This window comes from Somniosus microcephalus, unplaced genomic scaffold (genome assembly GCF_052327205.1).
Source record: "Somniosus microcephalus isolate GS21.2 unplaced genomic scaffold, FLI_Smic_1.0 scaffold71, whole genome shotgun sequence".
In the NCBI taxonomy this organism is placed as follows: domain Eukaryota; kingdom Metazoa; phylum Chordata; class Chondrichthyes; order Squaliformes; family Somniosidae; genus Somniosus; species Somniosus microcephalus.
This window is the reverse complement of record NW_028225258.1, coordinates 815,762-839,120: the sequence shown is the minus strand read 5'-3', so window position 1 is coordinate 839,120 and position 23,359 is coordinate 815,762. Positions and strand designations below refer to the sequence as shown.

General features: G+C 49.4%; 1 protein-coding gene across 1 annotated transcript in view; it reads left to right on the top strand.

The window, feature by feature from the left end:
• LOC147083150 (NACHT, LRR and PYD domains-containing protein 3-like) overlaps positions 1 to 23,359 on the top strand; it is a 133,286-nt gene that overhangs the window by 2,653 nt on the left and 107,274 nt on the right. Inside the window, exon 2 of the mRNA XM_085980236.1 lies at positions 7,973 to 8,155. The gene's annotated coding sequence lies outside the window, so the exon portion shown is untranslated. The remainder of the gene's footprint in view (positions 1 to 7,972; positions 8,156 to 23,359) is intronic.

The following is a 23,359-nucleotide window of genomic DNA, read 5'->3' as shown; positions in this document are numbered from 1 at the left end:
ATGCCTCAGCTGACTCCACCCACCACTGTGTGGGTTTCGTTCAGACTTGTTCAGTCACTCACGAAGAAGCATGGTCTCTTCTTAGCTAATAAAAGCCTTATTCATCTCTTCTTTCGACTCATCATCTCTTCTTCGACTCATCACCTTTTATGAAGTAATTGATAAGCGTATCAATTTTATTAGCTAAAATTTAAATGGCGACACCTGAGGAGCAACAACAGCAACGGATACAGCAGACATTGCTGAGAGCCCTCAGACCACCACGCCTGGACCTCGACCCTCAAGATGTGGGTGCATCAGCCAAGTTTGAACACTGGTTGAGCTGCTTTGAATCCTTCCTCGCAATCTCACAGGTTACAGAGGAGGATCACAAACTGAAAATTTTGACCGCCCAGGTGAGCCATCAAGTATATATGCTAATCCGGGACTCTAATACGTACGTGGCGGCCCTCGAGCTACTAAAAGGGCAATATACGCGCCCAGTGAACACAATTTACGCCCGACACCTCTTGGGATCCCGCAGGCAGCAACCGGGAGAATCGGTAGGGGCATTTGCACGGGCGCTACTGGCACTCTGCAGAGACTGCGATTGTAAAGCGGTAACGGCTGTGGAGCACGCGCAGGGACTCGCCTGTGATGCCTTCGTCAGGGGCCTCCAGTCAGACCACACCCGGCAGAGACTGCTAGAAAGCAAGGAACCCGACCTGAAGACGGCCATTGCCCTTGCGCTCTCGTTAGAGGAGACCCACCGAAACCTCGAGGCATACCCCCGTAACGGCGCCGAGACATGGCAATCGAAACCGTGGGACACGGGACCGCCGCCCCCGGCACCAACCGCTGCAGCGACCCAACCGAGACAGCAGCCTCTGGTAAGAACTGCTTCGATGCCCAGTAACCAGGCCCAAAAATGCTATTTCTGTGGCCAGTTAAAACATCCCAGAGCGCACTGCCCAGCTAAGACAGCTACCTGCTCGGGCTGCGGGAAGAAAGGCCATTACGCTAACGCCTGCAAGGGGAAGCCAGCCAGCAGCGCAGCGTGCGGGCCGTGGGAGCAGCCATCTTATCCGCCATTTTGTGTACCCCCGGCCGCATGGCATCCGCCGCCATCGTATCCAACGCACTCAACCGCCATTTCGTCACCGGAACCGACCACCGTCTCGGCGGATGACTATAGTGACTCACTAAGCCACATACTGGCCTCCGTGACGCTGGATCAAGCCCTCCCTCACCATCTATCCAGCTCCATGATGGATATCGCGGTAAACGGCCGCGCCACCAGTTGCCTGATCGACAGCGGGAGCACAGAGAGTTTCGTCCACCCCGACACGGTACGTAGCCACTCCCTCACGATTCTGCCAACGCACCATCGCATTTCTATGGCGTCCAAGTCCCAGTCAATGGACATCAGCGGCTACTGTGTGGTGACCCTGTCAGTAGGGGGCACTGAATATCAAAAATTTAAACTGCTAGTCCTGCCCCGTCTTTGCGCTGCCGTCCTGCTAGGGTTGGATTTTCAGTGCCACCTTAAGAGTGTCACACTAGCATACGGTGGACCCCTCCCCCCACTCACAGTCTGCAACCAACAACTTTTAAATCGCCCGCTGCAAACCACCTGCAGCCTTTCCACATTAAAAGTCACCCCCCCTCCCCTGTTCGCTAACCTCACCCGCGACTGTAAACCCATCGCTACCAAAAGCAGGCGGTACAGTGCCGGGGACAGAGCTTTTATCAGCTCCGAGGTGGAGCGGCTCTTGAAGGAGGGCATTATCGAAGGTAGCACTAGCCCCTGGCGAGCCCAGGTTGTAGTCGTTAAAACCACTGCAAAACGCCGCATGGTAATCGACTACAGCCAAACCATAAACCGGTACACCCAGCTGGACGCGTACCCCCTCCCTCGCATATCTGATATGGTCAATCAGATTGCGCAATACAAAGTATTCTCCACCATCGACCTTAAGTCAGCGTACCACCAGCTGCCCATCCGCCATGAGGACCGCCAGTATACTGCCTTCGAGGCAAACGGCCGCCTCTACCACTTCCTTAGGGTCCCCTTCGGCGTCACCAACGGGGTTTCGGTCTTCCAAAGGGAGATGGACCGAATGGTTGACCAGAACGCGCTGCGGGCAACCTTCCCCTATTTGGATAACGTCACCATCTGCGGCCACGACCAGCAGGACCACGACGTTAATCTATCAAATTTCCTCCGTACGGCCCAATGGCTGAACCTAACGTACAATAAGGAAAAATGTATGTTTCACACCAAGCGCCTGGCCATCCTCGGCTGCGTGGTGGAGAACGGAGTCATCGGGCCCGACCCCGACAGAATGCGCCCCCTAATGGAGCTACCCCTTCCCCACTGCCAAAAAGCACTGAAGAGATGCCTGGGGTTTTTCTCCTACTACGCCCAGTGGGTGCCCCTCTATGCAGACAAAGCCAGGCCCCTCATCAAAGCCACCTCCTTCCCCCTGACACCAGAGGCGTGTGCAGCCTTCACTCTTATCAAGAACGATATCGCGAAGGCCGCAATGCACGCGGTGGATGAGTCCATCCCCTTCCAAGTGGAGAGCGATGCCTCCGACTTCGCCCTAGCCGCGACCCTTAACCAGGCGGGCAGACCCGTGGCCTTTTTCTCAAGGACCCTCCAGGGCCCCGAGACGAGACACTCCTCCGTCGAAAAGGAGGCCCAGGCTATTGTAGAAGCGGTGCGTCACTGGAGGCATTACCTGGCCGGGAAACGATTTACCCTGCTCACTGACCAGCGTTCAGTAGCTTTTATGTTTAATAATAAGCAGAGGGGTAAAATCAAGAACGACAAGATCTTGAGGTGGAGAATCGAACTCTCCACCTACAATTATGATATCTTGTATCGGCCAGGGAAACTCAATGAGCCCCCAGATGCCCTATCACGTGGTACATGCGCCAACGCGCAGAGTGATAGGCTGCAGTCCCTCCACAATGACCTCTGCCACCCGGGGGTCACCAGGTTTTTCCATTTTATCAAATCCCGTAACCTGCCCTACTCCATCGAGGAGGTCAGGACCATGACCAAGAGCTGCCAAATCTGCGCCGAGTGCAAACCGCACTTCTATAGGCTGGACAGAGCAAGCCTGATCAAGGCCACCCGCCCCTTCGAACGCCTGAGCGTCGATTTTAAAGGGCCCCTCCCCTCCGCTGACCGCAATGTGTACTTCCTCAACATAGTTGATGAGTACTCCCGTTTCCCCTTTGCCATCCCTTGCCCAGACATGACCAGTACCACGGTCATCAAGTGTCTGAATGACATCTTCGCTCTGTTCGGGTTCCCCAGCTATATACATAGCGACAGGGGCTCATCGTTCATGAGCGACGAACTTCGGCAGTACCTGCTAACAAGAGGTATCGCCACGAGCAGGACCACCAGTTACAACCCCCGGGCGAACGGCCAGGTGGAAAGGGAGAACGCGACGGTTTGGAAGGCAGTCCTCTTAGCACTAAAATCTAAGGGCCTTCCGACCTCCCGCTGGCAGGAGGTCCTCCCTGCAGCGCTTCACTCCATTCGGTCACTGCTTTGTACTGCCACTAATGCGACCCCTCATGAGAAAATGTTCGTTTTCCCCCGGAAGTCTACATCGGGAACCTCGCTACCGGCATGGTTGACTTCTCCTGGGCCCGTCCTACTGCGGAGGCACGTGAGGACGCATAAAACGGACCCCCTGGTCGAGTGGGTGCACCTCCTACACGCCAACCCCCAGTATGCCTGGGTGACATACCCAGACGGGCGGGAGGACACGGTCTCCATACGAGATCTCGCACCCTCGGGTACCCCTGAATTACCACCGTTATCGCCCTTACCACCGTTATCCCCCTTACCACTGTTATCCCCCACCACCCCTCCCAACCCAACCCCTGCAGACGGCATGCCAAAGCCCCAGGAATCTTCGCCAACCACCCAGACACCAGACCCGACGTCGGATGCTGCAACACCACCGCCGCCACCACGACGATCAGGACGTCAGACAAGGCCTCCTGATAGACTTAACTTGTAGTACCCTTCACCCCGCCGGACTTCACATTAAACAAGGGGTGAATGTGGTAAACCACTGTATTGTATATTGCCACCTCTGGGTGGCGCTGTGTATGGAGGCATGCCTCAGCTGACTCCACCCACCACTGTGTGGGTTTCGTTCAGACTTGTTCAGTCACTCACGAAGAAGCATGGTCTCTTCTTAGCTAATAAAAGCCTTATTCATCTCTTCTTTCGACTCATCATCTCTTCTTCGACTCATCACCTTTTATGAAGTAATTGATAAGCGTATCAATCAGACAGTGTGTAACCCGGGGAGGATGGACCCAGTGAGATCAGACAGTGTGTAACCCGGGGAGGATGGGCCCAGTGAGATCAGACAGTGTGTAACCCGGGGAGGATGGGCCCACTGAGATCAGACAGTGTGTAACCCGGGGAGGATGGGCCCAGTGAGATCAGGCAGTGTGTAACCCGGGGAGGATGGGCCCAGTGAGATCAGACAGTGTGTAACCCGGGGAGGATGGGCCCAGTGAGATCAGACAGTGTGTAACCCGGGGGAGGATGGGCCCAGTGAGATCAGACAGTGTGTAACCCGGGGAGGATGGGCCCAGTGAGATCAGACAGTGTGTAACCCGGGGGAGGATGGGCCCAGTGAGATCAGACAGTGTGTAACCCGGGGAGGATGGGCCCAGTGAGATCAGACAGTGTGTAACCCGGGGAGGATGGGCCCAGTGAGATCAGACAGTGTGTAACCCGGGGAGGATGGGCCCAGTGAGATCAGACAGTGTGTAACCCGGGGAGGATGGGCCCAGTGAGATCAGACCGTGTGTAACCCGGGGAGGATGGGCCCAGTGAGATCAGACCGTGTGTAACCCGGGGAGGATGGGCCCAGTGAGATCAGACAGTGTGTAACCCGGGGAGGATGGGCCCAGTGAGATCAGACAGTGTGTAACCCGGAGAGGATGGGCCCAGTGAGATCAGACAGTGTGTAACCCGGGGAGGATGGGCCCAGTGAGATCAGACAGTGTGTAACCCGGGGAGGATGGGCCCAGTGAGATCAGACAGTGTGTAACCCGGGGAGGGTGGGCCCAGTGAGATCAGACAGTGTGTAACCCGGGGAGGGTGGGCCCAGTGAGATCAGACAGTGTGTAACCCGGGGAGGATGGGCCCAGTGAGATCAGACAGTGTGTAACCCGGGGAGGATGGGCCCAGTGAGATCAGACAGTGTGTAACCCGGGGAGGATGGGCCCAGTGAGATCAGACAGTGTGTAACCCGGGGAGGATGGGCCCAGTGAGATCAGAAAGTGTGTAACCCGGGGAGGATGGGCCCAGTGAGATCAGACAGTGTGTAACCCGGGGAGGATGGGCCCAGTGAGATCAGACAGTGTGTAACCCGGGGAGGATGGGCCCAGTGAGATCAGACAGTGTGTAACCCGGGGAGGATGGGCCCAGTGAGATCAGACCGTGTGTAACCCGGGGAGGATGGGCCCAGTGAGATCAGACAGTCTGTAACCCGGGGAGGATGGGCCCAGTGAGATCAGACAGTGTGTAACCCGGGGAGGATGGGCCCAGTGAGATCAGACAGTGTGTAACCCGGGGAGGATGGGCCCAGTGAGATCAGACAGTGTGTAACCCGGGGAGGATGGGCCCAGTGAGATCAGACAGTGTGTAACCCGGGGAGGATGGGCCCAGTGAGATCAGACAGTGTGTAACCCGGGGAGGATGGGCCCAGTGTGATCAGACAGTGTGTAACCCGGGGAGGATGGGCCCAGTGAGATCAGACAGTGTGTAACCCGGGGAGGATGGGCCCAGTGAGATCAGACAGTGTGTAACCCGGGGAGGATGGGCCCAGTGAGATCAGACAGTGTGTAACCCGGGGAGGATGGGCCCAGTGAGATCAGACAGTGTGTAACCCGGGGAGGATGGGCCCAGTGAGATCAGACAGTGTGTAACCCGGGGAGGATGGGCCCAGTGAGATCAGACAGTGTGTAACCCGGGGAGGATGGGCCCAGTGAGATCAGACAGTGTGTAACTCGGGGAGGATGGGCCCAGTGAGATCAGGCAGTGTGTAACCCGGGGAGGATGGGCCCAGTGAGATCAGACAGTGTGTAACCCGGGGAGGATGGGCCCAGTGAGATCAGACAGTGTGTAACCCGGGGAGGATGGGCCCAGTGAGATCAGACAGTGTGTAACTCGGGGAGGATGGGCCCAGTGAGATCAGGCAGTGTGTAACCCGGGGAGGATGGGCCCAGTGAGATCAGGCAGTGTGTAACCCGGGGAGGATGGGCCCAGTGAGATCAGACGGTGTGTAACCCGGGGAGGATGGGCCCAGTGAGATCAGACGGTGTGTAACCCGGGGAGGATGGGCCCAGTGAGATCAGACGGTGTGTAACCCGGGGAGGATGGGCCCAGTGAGATCAGACGGTGTGTAACCCGGGGAGGATGGGCCCAGTGAGATCAGACGGTGTGTAACCCGGGGAGGATGGGCCCAGTGAGATCAGACGGTGTGTAACCCGGGGAGGATGGGCCCAGTGAGATCAGACGGTGTGTAACCCGGGGAGGATGGGCCCAGTGAGATCAGACGGTGTGTAACCCGGGGAGGATGGGCCCAGTGAGATCAGACGGTGTGTAACCCGGGGAGGATGGGCCCAGTGAGATCAGACGGTGTGTAACCCGGGGAGGGTGGGCCCAGTGAGATCAGACGGTGTGTAACCCGGGGAGGGTGGGCCCAGTGAGATCAGACGGTGTGTAACCCAGGGAGGGTGGGCCCAGTGAGATCAGACGGTGTGTAACCCGGGGAGGATGGGCCCAGTGAGATCAGACGGTGTGTAACCCGGGGAGGATGGGCCCAGTGAGATCAGACGGTGTGTAACCCGGGGAGGATGGGCCCAGTGAGATCAGACAGTGTGTAACCCGGGGAGGATGGGCCCAGTGAGATCAGACAGTGTGTAACCCGGGGAGGATGGGCCCAGTGAGATCAGACAGTGTGTAACCCGGGGAGGATGGGCCCAGTGAGATCAGACAGTGTGTAACCCGGGGAGGATGGGCCCAGTGAGATCAGACAGTGTGTAACCCGGGGAGGATGGGCCCAGTGAGATCAGACAGTGTGTAACCCGGGGAGGATGGGCCCAGTGAGATCAGACAGTGTGTAACCCGGGGAGGATGGGCCCAGTGAGATCAGACAGTGTGTAACCCGGGGAGGATGGGTCCAGTGCGATCAGACAGTGTGTAACCCGGGGAGGATGGGCCCAGTGAGATCAGACAGTGTGTAACCCGGGGAGGATGGGCCCAGTGAGATCAGACAGTGTGTAACCCGGGGAGGATGGGCCCAGTGAGATCAGACAGTGTGTAACCCGGGGAGGATGGGCCCAGTGAGATCAGACAGTGTGTAACCCGGGGAGGATGGGCCCAGTGAGATCAGACAGTGTGTAACCCGGGGAGGATGGGCCCAGTGAGATCAGACAGTGTGTAACCCGGGGAGGATGGGCCCAGTGAGATCAGACAGTGTGTAACCCGGGGAGGATGGGCCCAGTGAGATCAGACAGTGTGTAACCCGGGGAGGATGGACCCAGTGAGATCAGACAGTGTGTAACCCGGGGAGGATGGGCCCAGTGAGATCAGACAGTGTGTCACCCGGGGAGGATGGGCCCAGTGAGATCAGACAGTGTGTAACCCGGGGAGGATGGGCCCAGTGAGATCAGACAGTGTGTAACCCGGGGAGGATGGGCCCCGTGAGATCAGTCAGTGTGTAACCCGGGGAGGATGGGCCCAGTGAGATCAGACAGTGTGTAACCCGGGGAGGATGGGCCCCGTGAGATCAGGCAGTGTGATTTGCTGGAAGCCATGGCGGGGATCTGAGAAAAGGGACAAAAATCAGACAGAAGCACTTGGACCCAAACTTTTATTTTTATTAAGCAGAAGAAAAGTCTACATTACATTACTTCACACTCTTCATGTTGTTATTTTCAGTCCTGCCATAATTAGATCTCCCGGTGAAAGACTGAGTGATTGAGAAAGGTTCACAGCCGAGAGTAAACAGGGATTGTAGACTGAGGAACGACAGCAGGTGAACCAACACAGGATTGTGAGAGCACCAACCAGAGAGAACCCTTCCGATTCAAAGAGCTTCCAGAGATCGACCGGGGAAAAAAGGTAAGAGGAAGTCCCATTGACTCAGATACACACTGGTCCTGGAGATAGACTGGGGAGAAAGGTCAGAGAGAGTCCCATTGACTCCGATACACACTGGTCCTGGAGATGGACTGTGGAGAAAGGTCAGAGAGAGTCCCATTGACTCAGATACACACTGGTCCTGGAGATAGACTGGGGAGAAAGGTCAGAGAGTGTCCCATTGACTCAGATACACACTGGTCCTGGAGATGGACTGGGGAGAAAGGTCAGAGAGTCCCATTGACTCAGATACACACTGGTCCTGGAGATGGACTGGGGAGAAAGGTCAGAGAGTCCCATTGACTCAGATACACACTGGTCCTGGAGATGGACTGTGGAGAAAGGTCAGAGAGTCCCATTGACTCAGATACACACTGGTCCTGGAGATGGACTGGGGAGAAAGGTCAGAGAGTCCCATTGACTCAGATACACACTGGTCCTGGAGATGGACTGGGGAGAAAGGTCAGAGAGAGTCCCATTGACTCAGATACACACTGGTCCTGGAGATGGACTGGGGAGAAAGGTCAGAGAGAGTCCCATTGACTCAGATACACACTGGTCCTGGAGATGGACTGGGGAGAAAGGTCAGAGAGTCCCATTGACTCAGATACACACTGGTCCTGGAGATGGACTGGGGAGAAAGGTCAGAGAGAGTCCCATTGACTCAGATACACACTGGTCCTGGAGATGGACTGGGGAGAAAGGTCAGAGAGGGTCCCATTGACTCAGATACACACTGGTCCTGGAGATGGACTGGGGAGAAAGGTCAGAGAGTCCCATTGACTCAGATACACACTGGTCCTGGAGATGGACTGTGGAGAAAGGTCAGAGAGGGCCCCATTGACTCAGATACACACTGGTCCTGGAGATGGACTGGGGAGAAAGGTCAGAGAGTCCCATTGACTCAGATACACACTGGTCCTGGAGATGGACTGGGGAGAAAGGTCAGAGAGAGTCCCATTGACTCAGATACACACTGGTCCTGGAGATGGACTGGGGAGAAAGGTCAGAGAGAGTCCCATAGACTAAGATACACACTGGTCCTGGAGATAGACTGGGGAGAAAGGTCAGAGAGAGTCTGATTGACTGACTCAGATACACACTGGTCCTGGAGATGGACTGGGGAGAAAGGTCAGAGAGAGTCTGATTGACTGACTCCGATACACACTGGTTCCTCCCTCCCTTCCATTTCCTGATTTACAGCTATTTCTGGGATGTTACTTGAATCCTCTATAGTGAAGACCGATGCAAAATACCTGTTCAATTCAGCTCCCATCTCCTTATTTTCCATTATTCCCCAAACTCACTTTCTATAGGACCAATGCTCACTTTGTTAACACTTTTTTTTTTCTTTTTAAATATCTATAGAAACTCTTACTATCTGTTTTTATATTTCTAGCTAGCTTTCTCTCATACTCTAATTTTTCTCTCCTTAATTAATCTTTTAGTCATGCTCTGCTGTTTTTTATATTCTGTCCAATCTTCTGAGCTGCCAGCCGCCTTTGCGCAATTATCTGCTTTTTCTTTAAGTTTGATACTTTCTTTAACTTCTTTAGTTAACCACGGATGGTGGGTCCTCCCCTTGGAAATTTTCTTTCTCTTTGGAATGTATCTATTCTGTGTATTCTGAAATATCCCCGTAAATGTCTGCCACTGTAACTCTATTGACCGATCCCTTAACCTAATTGGCCAGTTCACTTTAGCTAGCTCTGCTTTCATGCCCTCAGAATTGCCCTTATTTAAGCTTAAAATACTAGTCTAGGACCCACTCTTCTCTCCCTCAAACTGAAGGTAAAATTCAATCATATTATGATCGCTGCTACCTAGGGGCTCCTTCACTATGAGGTCATTAATTAATCCTATCTCGTTGCACAATACCAGGTCTAGTATAGCCTGCTCTCTGGTTGGCTCCAGAACGTGCTGTTGTAAGAAACTATCCCGAAAACATTCTATGAACTCCTCATTTATGCTACCTTTGCCGGTATGATTTTTCCAGTCTCTGTGTAGATTAAATCCCCCATGATTATTGCCGTACCTTTCTGACAAGCTCCCATTATTTCTTCCTTTATACTCTATCCTATCGTGTGGTTACTGTTAGGGGGCCTGTACACCACTCCCACAAGTGACTTCTTGCCTTTATCATTTCTCATCTCTACCCAAACCGCTCCTACATCCTGGTTTCCTGAACTTAGGTCATCCCTCTCTATTGTGCTAATACCATTAATTAACAGAGCCACCCCTCCACCTTTTCCTAGCTTTCTGTCCTCCCTAAATGTCACGTACTCTTCAATATTCAGGTCCCAATCGACGTCATCCTGCAGCCATGTTTCTGTAATGACGATCAGATCAGACTTATTTATTTCTATTTGCGCTATCAGTTCATCTGTTTTGTTTCGAATGCTACGTGTATTCAGATGCAGAGCCTTTAGTTTTGTCCTTTTATTATTTTTGTAACCTCTAGCCTTATCTGTTGATTTACTCTTAGATTTGTCCTCTCTATCCCTTCCTGTCACGGTCTGTTTATCATTTCCCATATTAATACCTTTCTCTGTTGCCTTGTCTCCACTCTTTGATTTACCACATCTCAACAAGTTTGACCCCTTGCCCCCACTATTTAGTTTAAAACCCTCTCTACCGCCCTAGTTATATGACTCGCCAGAACACTGGTCCCAGCATGGTTCGGGTGAAGACCGTCCCAACGATACAGATCCCACTTTCCCCAGTATGGTGCCAGTGCCCCAGGAATCAAAACCCATTTCTCCCACACCAGTCTGTGAGCCACGCATTCATCTCTCTAATTTTATTTACCCTATGCCAATTTGCTCGTGGCTCAGGTAATAATGCAGACATTATTACCCTTGAGGTTCTGCTTTTTGAATTAGCCCCTAGCTGCACAGTCTCTCAGCAGAACCTCTTTCCTAGTTCTAACTGTGTCATTGGTACCTATATGGACCACGACGACTGGCTCCTCCCCCTCCCACTGCAAGTTCCTCTCCAGCCCAGAGCAGATGTCCTGAATCCTGGCATCCGGCAGGCAACACAGCTGTCTGGACTCCCGCTCTTGGCTGCAGAGAACTGTATCTATCCCCCTGACTATGCTGTCCAATGACCACTATCTTCCTATTAACTCCCCCCCGCTTGAATCGCTTCCTGTACCTCGGTGCCACGGTCAGTTTGCTCATCCACCCTGCAGCCACCGCTTTCACCCATACAGGCCGCAAGAACCTCGAACCTGTTGGACAATTGCAAAGGCTGAGGCTCCTCCACCTCCTGGGTCCCCATACCTGCCTCACTTTTAATTTAATTAGATTTAATTAACAGGTAAGTCATGGCAGGAGAGCTCTGTGCCATGGTATGCTCTTCCTGCACTATGTGGGAAATCAGGGACACTTCCTGTGTCCCTGACAACCATGTGTGCGGGAAGTGTATCCAGCTGCAGCTACTGGCAGACCACATGCGGCGCTGGAGCTGCGAGTGGATACATACTGGAGCATTTACGATGCTGAGGACGTCGTGGATAGTACATTTAGGGAGTTGGTCACACTGCAGGTAAAGGCTGCACAGGCAGGAAGAGAATGGGTGATGGCCAGGCAGAGTAGTAGGCGCAGGCAGGTAGTGCAGGGGTCCCGTGTGGTCATACCCCTCTCAAACAGATATACCGCTTTGGATATTGTTGGGGAGGATGGCTTATCAGGGGAAGGCAGCAGCAGCCAACTTCCTGGCACCGTGGGTGGTTCTGCTGCACAGGATGGGACGAAAAAGAGTGAGAGCTATAGTAATAGGGGATTCTATTGTACAGGGAACAGAGGTGTTTCTGTGGCCACAAACGTGACTCCAGGATGGTATGTTGCCTCCCTGGTGCAAGGGTCAAGGATGTCTGAGTGGCTGCAGAATATTTTGGAAGGGGAGGGTGAACAGCCAGTTGTCGTGGTGCATATAGGTACCAACGATATAGGTAAAAAACGGGATGAGGTCCTAAAAGCTGAATATAGGGAGTTAGGAGGTAAATTAAAAAAACAGGACCTCAAAGGTAGTAATCTCAGGATTGCTACCAGTGCCACGTGCTAGTCAGAGTAGAAATAGAAGAATATTTCAGATGAATACGTGGCTAGAGGAATGGTGCCAGGGGGAGGGATTCAAATTCCTGCGACATTGGAACCGGTTCTGGGGAGGTGGGACCAGTACAAAATGGACGGTTTGCACCTAGGCAGGGCCGGGACCGATGTCCTAGGGGGAGTGTTTGCTAGTGCTGTGGGGGAGGGTTTAAACTAAAATGGCAGGGGGTTGGGAACATGAGCAGGGAGACAGAGGAAAGGGAAACAAGGATAAAAGCAAAAGACAGGAAGGAGAAAAACAAAAGTGGCAGACAGAGAAATCAAGGGTTTAAATCAAACATGGCCACAGTAAATAATAATTCTAAAAAGGTCTAAGAGGGTTAAAAAAACAAGCCTGAAGGCTTTGTGTCTTAATGCGAGGAGCATTCGTAATAAGGTGGATGAATTAGCTGTGCAAATAGAGGTAAACGGATGTATGATTGGGATTCCGGAAACATGGCTCCAGGGTGACCAAGGCTGGGAACTCAACATCCAGGGGTATTCAATATTCAGCAAAGATGGACAAAAAGGAAAAGGAGGTGGGGTAGCATTGCTGGTTAAAGAGGGATTAACACAATGGTAAGGAAGGATATTAGCTCTGATGATGTGGAATCTGTATGGGTAGAGCTGAGAAATACCAAGGGGCAGAAAACATTAGTGGGAGTGTCATATAGACCCCCAAACATTAATGCTGAGGTTGGAGATGGCATTAAAAGGGAAATTAGAGAAGCGTGCAATAAGGGCACAGCAGTTAACACAGGTGACTTTAATCTACATATAGATTGGGCTAACCAAATTAGTAACAATACTGTGGAGGAGGAATTCCTGGAGTGTATACAAGATGGTTTCCTGGACCAATATGTTGAGGGACCAAGTAGAGATCAGGCCATCTTAGACTGGGTATTATGTAATGAGGATTAATTAGCAATCTTGTTGTGCGAGGCCCCTTGGGTCGGAGCGATCATAATATGATAGAATTCTTCATTAAGATGGAGAGTGAAGTAGTTGACTTGGAGACTAGGGTCCTGAATTTAAATAAAGGAAACTACGATGGTAGAGGTAGACTACCCTTTATCCGGACTTCCGAAACCCTCTAAAAACCGAAGGTTTTTTCAGTCAGCGTAAGTCGTGCGCACGACCCCCCGCAGACACCCCCGACCCCCGCCAACCCCCCCGCGGACCCCCGCCGACTTACGCTGAGCGTCAGCGTAAGTCGTGCGCACGACCCCCCCCCCCCGCCGACCCTGACCGTAAGTCGGCGGGGGTTGGGGTCGGCGGGGGGGTCGGCGGGGGGTCGTGCGCACGACCCCCCCCCCCCCGCGGACCCCTGCCGGCCCACCTTCCGAAATCCGAAATTCTCCGAAAACCGAAACACGGCTGGTCCCGAGGTTTTCGGATAAAGGATAGTCTACCTGTATGAGGCGCGAGTTGGGTAGGATTGATTGGGGAATGTTACTCAAAGGGTTGACGGTGGATAGGCAATGGCAAACATTCAAATCGCATGGATGAACTACAGAATTTGTTCATCTCTGTTTGGCATAACAATTAAAAAAAAGTTGACTCAACCGTGGCTAACAAGGGAAATTAGGGATAGCATAAGATCCAAGGAGAGGACATATAAATTGGCCAGAAAAAGCAGTAAACCTGAGGGTTGGGAGCAGTTTAGGATTCAGCAAAGGAGGACAAAGGGATTAATTAAGAGGGGGAAAATAGAGTATGAGAGTAAGCTTGCAGGGAACATATAAACTGACTGTAAAAGCTTTTATAGATATGTGAAGAGGAAAAAGATTGGTGAAGTCGAGTGTAGGTCCCTTGCAGTCAGAATCAGGGGAATTTATAATGAGGAACAAAGAAATGGCAGACCAATTAAATACATACTTTGGTTCCGTCTTCACAAAGCAGGACACAAATAACCTCCCAGAGATGTCGGGGAACATAGGGTCTAATGAGAGGGAGGAACTGAAAGAAATCAGTATTTGTAGGGATATTGACGGGATTGAAGGCCGATAAATCCCCAGGGCCTGATAATTTACATCCTAGGGTACTTAAGGAAGTGGCCCGAGAAACAGTAGATGCATTGCTGGTCATCTTCCAAAATTCGATAGACTCTGGAATAGTTCCCATGGATTGGAGGGTAGCTAATGTTACCCCACTATTCAAAAAAGATGGTAGAGAGAAAACGGGGAATTACAGACCGATAAGCCTGACATCGGTAGTGGGGAAAATGCTAGAGTCCATTATAAAAGATGTAATAGCAGAGCACTTGGAAAACAGTGACCGGATCGGACAAAGTCAACATGGATCTAAAAAGGTAAATCGTGCTTGACTAATCTACTGGAATTTTTTGAGGATGTAACTGGTTAAATAGGTAAGGGAGAACCAGTGGATGTGGTGTGTTTGGACTTTCAGAAGGCTTTCGATAAGGTCCCGCATAAGAGATTAGTGTGTAAAGTTAAGGCACATGGGATTGGGGGCAAGGTATTGACTTGGATAGATAACTGGTTGGCAGACAGAAAGCAAAGTGTTGGAATAAATGGCTCTTTTTCCGAGTGGCAGGCAGTGACTCGTGGGGTACCCCAGGGATCAGTTCTCGGACCCCAGCTATTCACAATATATATTAATGATCTGGACAAGGGAACGAGATGTAATATCTCCAAGTTTGCAGATGACACAAACCTGGGTGGACGTGTGTGCTGTGAGGAGGATGCAGAGAAACTCCAGTATGATTTGGACAGGTTGGGTGATTGGGCAGAGGCATGGCAGATGCAATTTCACGTGGATAAATGCGAGGTTATCCACTTCGGTGTCAAAAACAAGGTGGCTGATTATTATCTGATTGGCAATAGATTGGGAGAAGGAGAAGTGCAACGAGACCTGGGCGTCCTTGTGCACCAATCGCTGAAGGTAAGCATGCAGGTGCAGCAGGCGGTTAAGAAGGCAAATAGTATGTTGGCCTTCGTAGCAAGAGGGTTTGAGTACAGGAACAAGGATGTCTTGCTGCAGTTGTACAGGGCCTTGGTGAGACCACACCATGAGTATTGTGTGCAGTTTTGGTCGCCTTATCTGAGGAAGGATGTACTTGCCATGGAAGGAGTGCAGCGAAGATTCACCAGGCTGAAGGGGCCGAATGGCCTACTCCTATCTTCTATGTTTCAATGTTTCTGATACCTGGGATGGCAGGAATGATGTATGAGGAGAGATTGGGTCGATTGGGCTTATACTCGCTGGAGTTTAGAAGAATGAGAGGGGATCTCATTGAAATTTATAAAATTCTAACAGGACTAGACAGACTAGATGCAGGAAGGATGTTCCCGATGGCGGGGGAGTCCAGAACCAGGGGTCACAGTCTAAGGATAAGGGGTAAGCCATTTAGGACAGAGATGAGGAGGAATTTCTTCACCCAGAGAGTGGTGAACCTGTGGAATTCTCTACCACAGAAGGCAATGGAGGCCAATTCATTAAATATATTCAAGAAGGAGTTAGATATATTTCTTAAGGCTAAAGGGATCAAGGGATATGGGGAGAAAGCAGGGACCGGGCACTGAATTTGGATGATCAGCCATGATCCCATTGAATGGCGGAGCAGGCTCGAGGTTTCATGAAGGGGAAGTCATGTTTGACAAATTTGCTTGAGTTTTTTGAGGAAGTAACATACAGGGTGGATAAAGGGGAACCAGTGGACGTAGTGTATTTAGACTTCCAAAAGGCATTTGACAAGGTGCCACACAAGATTATTGCTCAAGATAAAAAAAATCACGGGATTGGGGGTAATATTCTGGCGTGGGTGGAGGATTGGCTCTCTAACAGAAAGCAGAGAGTTGGGATAAAAGGTTCGTTCTCAGACTGGCAACCAGTAACTAGTGGTGTTCCGCAGGGGTCAGTGCTGGGTCCCCAACTCTTCACAATCTATATTAACGATTTGGAGGAGGGGACCGAGTGTAACATATCAAAGTTTGCAGATGATACAAAGATGGGAGGGAAAGTAGTGAGTGAGGAGGACATAAAAAACCTACAAGGGGACATAGACAGGCTAAGTAAGTGGGCAGAGATTTGGCAGGTGGAATACAATACTGGAAAGTGTGAGGTTATGCACTTTGGCAGGAAAAATCATAGAGCAAGTTATTATCTTAATGGTAAGAAACTGGAAAGTACCGTAGTACAAAGGGATCTGGGGGTCCTGGTGCACGAAACTCAAAAAGTTAGTATGCAGGTGCAGCAAGTGATCAAGAAGGCCAATGGAATGTTGGCTTTTATTGCTAGGGGGATAGAATACAAAAACAGGGAGGTATTGCTGCAGTTGTACAAGGTATTGGTGAGACCGCACCTGGAATACTGCATACAGTTTTGGTGTCCATACTTAAGACATACTTGCTCTCGAGTCAGTACAAAGAAGGTTCACTCAGTTAATCCCGGGGATGAGGGGGTGGACATATGAGGAGAGGTTGAGTAGATTGGGACTCTACACATTGGAGTTCAGAAGTAAGAGAGGCGACCTTATTGAAACATATAAGATTGTGAAGGGGCTTGATCGGGTGGATGCGGTGAGGATGTTCCCAATGATGGGTGAAACTAGAACGAGGGGGCATAATCTTAGAATAAGGGGCTGCTCTTTCAAAACTGATGAGGAGAAACTTCTTCACTCAGGGTGGTAGGTTTGTGGAATTTGCTGCCCCAGAAAGCTGTGGAAGCTACATCATTAAGTAAATTTAAAACAGAAATAGATAGTTTCCTAGAAGTAAAGGGAATTAAGGGTTACAGGGAGCGGGCAGGAAATTGGACATGAGTCTAGGTTCGGAATGGTCATGGCCCTGTGGGTAGTGGAGTGGGCCCAGGGGCTGTGTAGCCTGGTTCTGATCCTACTGTGTTCTAATTCTGTTAGATTTCAGGAGATGGTTTTATTCCTGTTCCTGGCTAGGGTGGAGATCGCCTTTACAGAAGGTAAGTACTGTAGAAAATATAGGGACAGAGTGATCTCGACGAGTTTCGATCGCCTAGATGGGTCGGAGAGGAATTTCCCAGATTTTTTTCTCCCAAATTGGCCATTGGGTCATTTATCTGGTTTTTCGCCTCTCCTGGGAGACCACATGGGCTCGGGTGGATGGAGAGTGATAGAAGATTTCAGGTTAAGATCAGATCAGCCATGATCTCATTGAATGTCAGAGCAGGCTCGAGGGGCCGAATGGCCTACTCCTGCTCCTATCTTCTATGTTTCTGTTCCAAGCTGCACTCCGTGACAAACTGCACCATGTTGTGAATTACAATTCTGAACTGACGCTGGATTTACTGAGTTATTTTCTATCAGTAAATCTATTTCTGAATTTCACGATGGCAGTTGAATTAAATGATTATCGTTTTAGTAAAAACTGATAAAATGATATGTAAACCTTATATTTTAATGATTAGTAAAATTATTTTGTGTTGTCAGAAAAAGTTTCTTGTTGGTCCCATGATCCAGGTGTATGGATACAGACCATTCCATAACAGTAACAGATTTAGATGGTTTAAGACAATCTGATTTCCAGCGGTCACAGGGTGTATCTCCAACAATGTGACTATTTTATTGATGTATTTCTGTAGATGTGGCACTGCTTAATGTCCTGTACAGCTGGAACTGGCGGTGGATTCAGTAAACCCACAGTGTCAGGTCTGGTGGTGTAAAAAATCCGTTATTGGAATCGCAGCTTCATGGTTAGAAACACTGGCTGAATGTTCAGGGTTAATGTTCTTCACTAAACTCCGAACATGTGATGCTGGTTTTGTTATTTCCGTTTTCAGTTATTGTCGGTGAGTGATTTCCTCTATTGTCAGGGTAACAATCTGTCAGATCTCAGTACAAGAGGTCTTGGCTCCAATTTATATCTGAAAGACTGTGAAACATTCAGTGTAAACTGTCCATGTACTCGGCAGTCCAGGAGTAGGAACCTGTTGGTTCTGAGCAGTAGGGTATGTAGATACATATAATTGGTAAGACTTCCTGTTGCCATGGTTTAGTAATGGTTCTTTTTAAATTTGATAAACTCTGTCTCATTATATTTTTGAGTAGTGAATATTGTTCCACATGTTGTTCAGTCTGGGCACTGCCCCTCAGGAGAGAGTTGTTGGTTTTGGAGGGGATGCAGAGGGGATTCATCGGATGATACCTGAGCTAAAATGGCTCAATTATGAGGACAGGTTGCAAAGACTAGGCTTGTATACCCTTCAATATAGAAGATCAGGGGACGATCTAATTGAGGTGTTTAAGATGATTAAAGAAGTTGGCAGGATAGATAGAGAAACTATTGTTCCTCTGGTGGTGGGGGGGGGGGGGGGAGTCCTGAACAATGAGGCTTAAACTTCAACTTGGAGCTAGGCTGGCGCTCTGTGACTGAGGGAACTCCGCTCCATTCAGCACACAGCCCGACAGCGGCTGCTCAGCCCCGAGTTTAGATCACAGGGAGGGAGGGTCACAGCGCTGGTTCGTAACTCAGCAGATAAAATGGCGCATTCCCGTCTACAGGAGTGAGAAAGCGGAAGTCTCAGTTCTAATGATTTATATCACAGGGAGGGATGGTAAAGTGCAACAGAACCGGTTTGTAATGGAGGGGAGATTCCTGTCAGCGTCAGGTCCCGGGGAATGAGCTGAACCATCTCGCAATACAGAAACATGGCTCCAGAGTGACCAAGGCTGGGAACTCAACATCCAGGGGTATTCAATATTCAGGAAAGATAAGCAAAAAGGAAAAGGAGGTGGGGTAGCATTGCTGGTTAAAGAGGAATTAACACAATGGTAAGGAAGGATATTAGCTCTGATGATGTGGAATCTGTATGGGTAGAGCTGAGAAATACCAAGGGGCAGAAAACGTCAGTGGGAGTCTCATATAGACCTCCAAACAGTAATGCAGAGGTTGGGGATGGCATTAAAAGGGAAATTAAAGAAGCGTGCAATAAGGGCACAGCAGTCATCATGGGTGACTTTAATCTACATATAGATTGGGCTAACCAAATTAGTAACAATACTGTGGAGGAGGAATTCCTGGAGTGTTTACGGGATGGTTTCCTGGACCAATATGTCGATGAACCAACTAGAGATCAGGCCATCTTAGACTGGGTATTATGTAATGAGAGGATTAATTAGCAATCTTGTGCGAGGCCCCTTGGGTCGGAGCGATCATAATATGATAGAATTCTTCATTAAGATGGAGAGTGAAGTAGTTGACTCAGACTAGGGTCCTGAATTTAAGTAAAGGAAACTATGATGGTATGAGGCACGAGTTGGGTAGGATTGATTGGGCAATGTTACTCAAAGGGTTGATGGTGGATAGGCAATGGCAAACATTCAAAGATCGCATGGATGAACTACAGAATTTGTTCATCCCTGTTTGACATAAAAATAAAACAAAAAAGTTGACTCAACCATGGCTAACAAGGGAAATTAGGGATAGCATAAGATCCAAGGAGAGGACATATAAATTGGCCTGAAAAAGCAGCAAACCTGAGGTTTGGGAGCAGTTTAGGATTCAGCAAAGGAGGACAAAGGGATTAATTAAGAGGGGGGGAAAATAGAGTATGAGAGTAAGCTTGCAGGGAACATATAAACTGACTGTAAAATCTTCTATAGATATGTGAAGAGAAAAAGTTTGGTGAAGTCAAGCGTAGGTCCCTTGCAGTCAGAATCAGGAAAATCTATAATGGGGAACAAAGAAATGGCTGACCAATTAAATACATACTTTGGTTCTGTCTTCACAAAGCAGGACACAAATAACCTCCCAGAGATGTCGGGGAACATAGGGTCTAATGAGAGGGAGGAACTGAAAGAAATCAGTATTTGTAGAGAAATTGAAGGCTGATATATCCCCAATGCCTGATACTTTACATCCTAGGGTACTTAAGGAAGTGGCCCGAGAAATAGTAGATGCATTGCTGGTCATCTTCCAAAATTCGATAGACTCGAACAGTTCCCATGGATTGGAGGGTAGCTAATGTTACCCCACTATTCACCAAAGGTGATAGATAGAAAACGGGGAATTACAGACCGATAAGCCTGACATCGGTAGTGGGGAAAATGCTAAAGTCCATTATAAAAGATGTAATAGCAGAGCACTTGGAAAACATGGATTTACAAAAGGTAAATCGTGCTTGACTAATCTACTGGAATTTTTTGAGGATGTAACTGGTAAAATAGGTAACGGAGAACCAGTGGATGTGGTGTATTTGGACTTTCAGAAGGCTTTCGATAAGGTCCCGCATAAGAGATGAGCATGTAAAGTTAAGGCACATGGGCTTAGGGGCAAGGTACTGACTTGGATAGAGAACTGGTTGGCAGACAGGAAGCAAAGAGTTGGAATAAATGGGTCTTTTTCTGAGTGGCAGGCAGTGACTAGTGGGGTACCGCAGGGATCGGTCCTCGGACCCCAGCTATTCACAATATATATAAATGATCTAGACGAGGGAACTAGATGTAATATCTCCAAGTTTGCAGATGACACAAAGCTGGGTGGGCGTGTGTGCTGTGAGGAGGATGCTGAGAAACTCCAGTATGATTTGGACAGGTTGGGTGATTGGGCAGAAGCATGGCAGATGCAGTATAATGTGGATAAATGCGAGGTTATCCACTTCGGTGGCAAAAACAGGAAGGCAGATTATTATCTGAACGGTAATAGATTGGGAGAAGGGGAAGTGCAACGAGACCTGGGTGTCCTTGTGCACCAGTCGCTGAAGGTAAGCATGCAGGTGCAGCAGGCGGTGAAGAAGGCAAATGATATGTTGGCCTTCGTAGCGAGAGGGTTCGAGTACAGGAACAAGGATGTCTTGCTGCAGTTGTACAGGGCCTTGGTGAGACCACATCTGGAGTATTGTGTGCAGTTTTCGTCACCTTACCTGAGGAAGGATGTTATTGCCATGGAGGGAGTGCAGCAAAGATTCACCAGACTGATGCCTGGGATCAGGGTATTGGTGAGGCCACACCTGGAATACTGCGTGCAGTTTTGGTTTCCATATTTAAGAAAAGATATACTTGCTCTCGAGGCGGTTCAGAGAAGGTTCACTCGGCTGATTCCGGAGATGAGGGGGTTGACGTATGAGGAAAGGTTGAGTTGGTTGGGACTCTACTCATTGGAGTTCAGAAGAATGAGAGGTGATCTTATCGAAACATATAAGATTGTGAGGGGGCTTGATCGGGTGGATACGGTGAGGATGTTTCCACTGATGGGTGAGACTAGAACTAGGGGGCATAATCTAAGAATAAGGGGCTGCCCTTTCAAAACTGAGATGAGGAGAAACTTCTTCACTCAGGGTAGTAAATCTATGGAATTTGCTGCCCCAGAGAGCTGTGGAAGCTGCGACTTTATATAAATTTAAAATGGAGATCGACAGTTTCCTAGCAGATAAGGGAATTAGGGGTTACAGGGAGAGGGCAGGGAAGTGGACGTGAGTCTAGATTCGGATCAGCCATGATCCTATTGAATGGCGGAGCAGGCCCGAGGGGCCGTATGGCCTACTCCTGCTCCTACTCCTGATCCTACTTATGTTCTTATGATGGCAGGAATGACATATGAGGAGAGATTGGGTCGATTGGGCATATACTCGCTGGAGTTTAGAAGAATGAGAGGGGATCTCATTGAAACTTGTAAAATTCTAACAGGACTAGACAGACTAGATGCAGGAAGGATGTTCCTGATGGCCGGGGAGTCCAGAACCAGGGGTCACAGTCTAAGGATAAGGGGTAAGACATTTCGGACAGAGATGAGGAGGAATTTCTTCACCGAGAGAGTGGTGAACCTGTGGAATTCTCTACCACAGAAGGCAGTTGAGGCCAATTCATTAAATATATTCAAGAAGGAGTTGGATATATTTCTTAAGGCTAAAGGGATCAAGGGATATGGGGAGAAGGCAGGGACAGGGTACTGAATTTGGATGATCAGCCATGATCTCATTGAATGGCGGAGCAGGCTCGAGGGGCCGAATGGCCTACTCCTGCTCCTATCTTCTATGTTTCTGTTCCAAGCTGCACTCCGTGACAAACTGCACCATGTTGTGAATTACAGTTCTGAACTGACGCTGGATTTACTGAGTTATTTTCTATCAGTAAATCTATTTCTGAATTTCACGATGGCAGTTGAATTAAATGATTATCGTTTTAGTAAAAACTGATAAAAATGATACGTAAATCTTATATTTTAATGATTAGTAAAATTATTTTGTGTTGTCAGAAAAAAGTTTCTTGTTGGTCCCATGATCCAGGTGTATGGATACAGACCATTCCATAACAGTAACAGATTTAGATGGTTTAAGACAATCTGATTTTCAGCAGTCACAGGGTGTATCTCCAACAATGTGACTATTTTATTGATGTATTTCTGTAGATGTGGCACTGCTTAATGTTCTGTACAGCTGGAACTGGCGGTGGATTCAGTAAACCCGCAGTGTCAGGTCTGGTGGTGTAAAAAATCCGTTATTGGAATCACAGCTTCATGGTTAGAAACACTGGCTGAATGTTCAGGGTTAATGTTCTTCACTAAACTCCGAACATGTGATGCTGGTTTTGTTATTTCCGTTTTCAGTCATTGTCGGTGAGTGATTTCCTCTGTTGTCAGGGTAACAATCTGTCAGATCTCAGTACAAGAGGCCTTGGCTCCAATTTATATCTGAAAGACCGTGAAACATTCAGTGTAAACTGTCCATGTACTCGGCAGTCCAGGAGTAGGAACCTGTTGGTTCTGAGCAGTAGGGTATGTAGATACATATCATTGGTAAGTCTTCCTCTTGCCATGGTTTAGTAATGGTTCTTTTTAAATTTGATAAACTCTGTCTCATTATATTTTTGAGTAGTGAATATTGTTCCACATGTTGTTCAGTCTGGGCACTGCCCCTCAGGAGAGAGATGTTGGCCTTGGAGGGGATGCAGAGGGGATTCATCGGATGATACCTGAGCTAAAATGGCTCAATTATGAGGACAGGTTGCAAAGACTAGGCTTGTATACCCTTCAATATAGAAGATCAGGGGACGATCTAATTGAGGTGTTTAAGATGATTAAAGAAGTTGGCAGGATAGATAGATAAACTATTGTTCCTCTGGTGGTGGGGGGGGGGGGGGGGAGTCCTGAACAATGAGGCT